This window comes from Humulus lupulus, chromosome X (genome assembly GCF_963169125.1).
Source record: "Humulus lupulus chromosome X, drHumLupu1.1, whole genome shotgun sequence".
NCBI lineage: Eukaryota > Viridiplantae > Streptophyta > Magnoliopsida > Rosales > Cannabaceae > Humulus > Humulus lupulus.
Genome location: NC_084802.1, coordinates 196,155,507 through 196,162,307, shown reverse-complemented (window position 1 = coordinate 196,162,307; position 6,801 = coordinate 196,155,507).

Sequence of the window (6,801 nt, the reverse complement as noted above, 5' to 3'; positions counted from 1 at the left end):
ACTATTCTATATGAATGATTTGTGCGCTTGAGATATAAATATTTAAAACATACGCATTTTGGGTCCATCATTGAGTTATGAGGACTTCAAGTACCTTGAGAGCCCCTTCCAAGTACCTTGGATCTTTTTTTATTTCCCATTTGGACATCAAGTCCCACCTTTTCACTTTCAAAGGTTTTGAAAAGAGTTTTATCATAGATTGCATGAATGGTGGCACAAGTATCATACCACCATCATTGTACCATTCCTTGGGTTGCATTAACTTCACTCAAGATTGCAATGATCTCAACATCAAATGCATTGGCCTTGGTATCTTTACTTAGGTTCGCAATGATCTCAACATCAAATGCATTGACCTCAGTATGTTCACTTTCTTTTGCAATGATCTCATCATAAATTGCATTGACATGTTCACCTTCTCTTAAGGTTGCATTAGTCTCATCACTACATGCATGAACAATATAAATTTTCTTTAGGGTTATTATACATTCCTCATCAAATGCATTAAATTCAATTAACTTCACAAAGATCTCATCATCAATTGTATTGACCGCCAATCTCATTATAGTTAATTTTGCAATTACCATATCTCACATGATGATTAATAACTTTACAAACAAAATAAGTACAATAATAAACCTTGAATTATTAATTAACATTCAACATTGTAGTCTTAATATAAACAATGATCTCAAACTCACAAAAATATGGCAGCAAACACATTTCATTCAAATTTTTGAAATCTACACATTTAGAAGTAAAAAATTTGATAATACCAATCTCCTTAAGCATGTAATCCCGTTGAGTTTGTAATATCCAACATTTTCATTATACATTTTTTTATTATAAATCAGAGTTTTAATACATAAAATGTACAAGTTTACAAATTTAAGAAATAGTAATGGAAAAATAGTGTTTAAAATATCATTTTATGTTTTTAATGAGATTAAAGAGGGAGAAACTTGAGTAGTCAAGTATAGGACCCGAATGTCATATAATTTTAATTGGGGATTTTTATAAAATTAAGAAAGTTTTGCTAAAGGACTTATTTGAAAAGAATTTTAATATTTTGGGTCCAAGTGTAATTTTTAAAAAAATAATAATAAATAAATAAATAAAATAAAATAAAAGGCTTCAGCCTTTCTTTTTACCCGAGCCCCTCTCTCTCTCTCCTCAGAAAACCCCTCTCTCCCTCTCTCTCTCTCTCTCTCTCTCTCTCTCTCTCTCTCTCTCTCTCCTCTGCGTATTACTGTTGCCGACGACGCAGGAGTACTTTTCGGCCACCATTTTTAGCCACGCGCCGGACCGTTGGATTCAGAGGCCTCCGAACTATCGACCCACGCGGGAATCTAGAGCTCACTCGCCGATTAAACGCCTCAACCACTCGATTTAAGTTCGGCCACCCCGCGACTTCAAAGTTGCGATTCGGCCACCTCGGGCATCCGTTTGCCGATCCGTCACCACCATCGTGTTCCTCGTGTTGTGGGCTTCAAAACCCAATAACTTGTTCCTACATCTACCATAGTTGGGTGGTGGGCCCACCACGAGCCACCGCGATCCACCGTAGACTGACGGTCGAAACTTAGTGTTCGAGGTTCCGAAGTACGTTTTGAGTCTCAGAAAATCATCGTTTGACTTGTTGTGGAACCCGATCATTTTGGATTTGTATGGATTTGATTGATTGACTCTTGGTGAGGAATTTTAAAATAAGCTAAGGACCTAAGGTAAGTAAATCTCACCTTTTGTGCTTAAGTGTAAGATGCATGACTACATTGATTGTGTACATCTGATGAGTTAAGTATGGTATGATGATGATGCATATGATAAGTATGTGAAGAATGGTTATATGAACACCATAAGGGTGTTGTGTGATATGTAATTGATGAATTATGTGATATGTGAAAGATGTCTTACTTGGTTAAGAATGATATGAATTATGTGCAAGTATGTGTTCTTATGTTGATGGATATGTGGATTACTCTATGTTTATGATTTGTTATATGTTATGATATATGAAGCGTTTAAGTTTTTAGGCTGGAAACCTTAGACCTGAGCCATAGCTCTACGTTAAGGTATAACAACGCCACCAACCCAAAGCTTCATGTATTATGACTAAAGATGTTTTGAGTTATATGAGATGTGATACAATGCCTTGATTGAATACCATCAACATCAGTCATGAACACGAACATTGGCATTTCAGCATCAGCATGTATGCATGGCATGTACAGTTATGTGATACATTATTATGTGATATAAGACCATGCATATGAATATGAGAAAAGTTATGAAATGTCTTGAAAAGTCTTATGTATAGTTAAACATTTTAATGACACAAGGCTTAAGCAAAGTGATAATAAGATGTTTAAAAAGGGTGCCACTGTTTTGATGAAGCAATCAAGTAAGTTCAGTAAAGAAGACGGAAGTCTATAAGACTTATAGTGGCTGCCCACTAGTGTGGGCTAGGTCAGAGTTGACCATTCAGATATGTTTGCCATGTTTCCGTCTTTCTCCTCCATATGTGTAATAAGTATGGCAGCTATGGCAACGATGAAATGAGTGCTATGATGAGCCTAGCTGAGATGATGGCTAGCCGGAGGAGAACCCATGGGATTCTATATGATATGTGTAACAAGCCCTGCAGGCATTGGCTGAATCAAACAGTGTGCACAAGTGATATTGGGCCCATAAAAATGTGAAACTAAAAGAAAGAGCATAAAAGTAAAGTTTGAAAGTGCATGAGCAATAAATGAAATGCATAAGTATATAAGTCAGCATATTAGTATATGTGCACTACAAACTCACGACATTCATGTGTATGTGTATGCATGAGATTTGCTTACTGAGCGTTAGCTCATTATGTTATTTTCCAACATTTTTCCAGGTGTGGCTTTAGCTGTTGAGCAACTTGTGGAGCACGGACTCAGTAGCAATGCAATAATGGTTTAGAGTTTTCATATGGCTGCCTTAAATTTAAAGTATTCATACGTGTAATAATTTCTTCTAATAAGTTTATATAAAAGTTTAAATTTTTCTGTATTTCTTCGTATCATTTTATTTAATTCTTTTGGTCAAGTGCCTTACATACTCGTAAACCCTAGAATTACGAGTATGTGGCAGACGTACCCTACCTTAGGGACGTTACAAATGGTATCAGAGCTTTGAGTTTGTAGATGTCGTATACTCGTTATGTTATTAGATTTTGGAATCTGAAATGCTACTGAGTTCCGCCACAAGACAAGCCACACGTTAATGGTTAGTATAATTTATCCATATTTTAGTTAATGTATGTTAATGATGTTGTATAATTGTATTAGAAACTCATTGTGTGTTTGAGTTTCCATGATATAAGTATGAGTTTGGATTAAATGAATATTCTCATGCACGGTAGAGAAATTGAAGTTTGTTATTTATCTGAATGCATGCCTTTATTATTGATGTGATAAATAATTGATGATTTATCGATGTCGATGTTTGGATTGTTAATTGATATTCTCAAGCTTTGAAAGTGATCTATCAGTTCAGTTAGTGTGTTAAGGGTTAATATGTCAGGTTAGTGTTTTGGAGAGCAAAGTTTTAGGTTGTTGCTGAGAGCACACACAATAAGAGACTTTAGTGAAACAGTAGTAATATATAGATAAAAAAAAAAAAATACATAATCTATTAAGGATTGGGGTTTTGGACACGTTCTACCTCGTCAATCAACTTTTGTTGTTCAACTCTAAGGGTCTCCCCAGTAGTTTGCAGTGTCTGAAATTTTTCCTTCATATCGACTGAGTAGTTAGCAAGAAGTGTAGTTAAAGTCCCATTCTCCTTAACCAACTTCTCCTTCTCTCGAGTCAATGCCTTGTTGGCATTTCTAATGGTTATCATCTCTTGTTTTTGTGTTTCTATATACCTTTTCAAGTGGTCAACCTCTTGTTCTCTTGCAAGAACCCGTTGGCCTAGGTTTGAGACCGATGCTGCCGCCTGAGTGGTAAGAACTAAGGAATCTTTTACAGCTTGTAGGTCTGACCTATGGGATAAAATTATTTGGTCTTTAGGGGTGAGTATGCTTTGACCTATACTAATGGCCACCTTTTTATCGAGCATAGCTGAATCCTCCACCGTGACAAGGCCAGTATCAGAATAAAATTTGGGAAGCCAAACTCTGGGAAATTGAGTATTTCGTTCTGGGATGTGTACCGTAGGATACACCATTAGCTGTGGTAGGGGTGCAGAAATTTGTGGTGAAGATTCGATAGTGGGAAGATTTGGCTCAGGTAAAGCTAAAGTTAGGTCTAAGTTCAGCTGAGATGATGAGGATGCCATGGGTTGCTTAGCTTGAGTAATGGACGGAAGTAATAATGATTTGGTTTTCAAAAGCTTGAGATTGATTGTGTTTTAGTGTGTATGTGATGAATTTTATTTATAGAAAAATGTGTTGAACTGTTGGGTCATTGGATCCTTGAATTTGTTTGTTTTCAAGATAGATATCACATATTTTTTCTTGTTCAATGTGTTACGCTATCCTCTCTGATGATGAAAGTCAAACTTATTAGATGTTGTCGACATGGAAATCACTTCTATTGATTTTGCGATCCTGATTTGAACATGGAAACAATTTGTAAATTGTTGAATGAATCGAGGTGATAAATGTTATTTACTGAATTACTCTGTAGTGTGAATTACTTTCGGCGATTAAATTATAGTATATTAGCTGTTTTATCCCGAAAGTAAGATAATGTATTACTTGTGTGAAGTGATGACTGAGTATTATTGGTATAGGTGTTGAAATGAGACATGTCTAACTTATTAGACATGTGAGAATTATTCGTTTTCGTAGATGAAGTGGTGGATTGGTCAGTCAAGACTTATCCCATGTTTTATTCAATGAAGGGATACTAAGCTAAGTGTGTGAATTTCCGAGTGGCCACGGTTATTTGCATTCTAGCATAGTATCAATGTGCCCTTTATTATTTTATACATTTGGAAAAAAAAAAAATTGATTTTTAAATGTTTTCTTAGAGAAATAATGAGAGTCAGGCTTTTCTGAAATGGTACCTAATGAATGGCCTATCTCACTATTTCTCATTCAGGGCAAGCGGTCGGTTTTGACAACGAAAGGGTTTCATAAAGACTTGGTTTTAAAGAATAATCTTCATCGGCTATATAATTGTTTTCTAGTTATCTAATTTTATGCCAAAAAAAAAAAAAATTGACTGTAAAAGATGAATATCAAGGATGTTTTCATGATGATGGTCATCTTCTCTTCTTACGTTATGTGGTTTGTGTTCAAAAGTATGGATGAGGAGGATTCGTTTGTATTTTCGTATACATTCATTGTAATTTATACTATTGTTATAGCTTATTTCCTTTCTTTCTATATTGTAGTCCTCATGTGAGGTGTTTACACATCCTCGCCTTTTTATATATGATAAGGATTACAAGTCAGGAATAAGTTTTGTTTTCGGGATGAAAGTAAGTGTTGTGTATGAAATCTTATGCTGTGAAATGTTGTTCTGTTTATTTGTAATGGTAGTTCTTGTCTCCGATTATCAAATTTAGTTTGAAATTTCGAGGATGAAATTATTTTAACGAGGGAAGGATTGTAATATCCAACATTTTCATTATACATTTTTTTATTATAAATCAGAGTTTTAATACATAAAATGTACAAGTTTACAAATTTAAGAAATAGTAATGGAAAAATAGTGTTTAAAATATCATTTTATGTTTTTAATGAGATTAAAGAGAGAGAAACTTGAGTAGTCAAGTATAGGATCCGAATGTCATATAATTTTAATTGGGGATTTTTATAAAATTAAGAAAGTTTTGCTAAAGGACTTATTTGAAAAGAATTTTAATATTTTGGGTCCAAGTGTAATTTTTTAAAAAATAATAATAAATAAATAAATAAAATAAAATAAAAGGCTTCAGCCTTTCTTTTTACCCGAGCCCCTCTCTCTCTCTCCTCAGAAAACCCCTCTCTCCCTCTCTCTCTCTCTCTCTCTCTCTCTCTCTCTCTCCTCTGCGTATTACTGTTGCCGACGACGCAGGAGTACTTTCCGGCCACCATTTTTAGCCACGCGCCGGACCGTTGGATTCAGAGGCCTCCGAACTATCGACCCACGCGGGAATCTAGAGCTCACTCGCCGATTAAACGCCTCAACCACTCGATTTAAGTTCGGCCACCCCGCGACTTCAAAGTTGCGATTCGGCCACCTCGGGCATCCGTTTGCCGATCCGTCACCACCATCGTGTTCCTCGTGTTGTGGGCTTCAAAACCCAATAACTTGTTCCTACATCTACCATAGTTGGGTGGTGGGCCCACCACGAGCCACCGCGATCCACCGTAGACTGACGGTCGAAACTTAGTGTTCGAGGTTCCGAAGTACGTTTTGAGTCTCAGAAAATCATCGTTTGACTTGTTGTGGAACCCGATCATTTTGGATTTGTATGGATTTGATTGATTGACTCTTGGTGAGGAATTTTAAAATAAGCTAAGGACCTAAGGTAAGTAAATCTCACCTTTTGTGCTTAAGTGTAAGATGCATGACTACATTGATTGTGTACATCTGATGAGTTAAGTATGGTATGATGATGATGCATATGATAAGTATGTGAAGAATGGTTATATGAACACCATAAGGGTGTTGTGTGATATGTAATTGATGAATTCTGTGATATGTGAAAGATGTCTTACTTGGTTAAGAATGATATGAATTATGTGCAAGTATGTGTTCTTATGTTGATGGATATGTGGATTACTCTATGTTCATGATTTGTTATATGTTATGATATATGAAGCGTTTAAGTTTT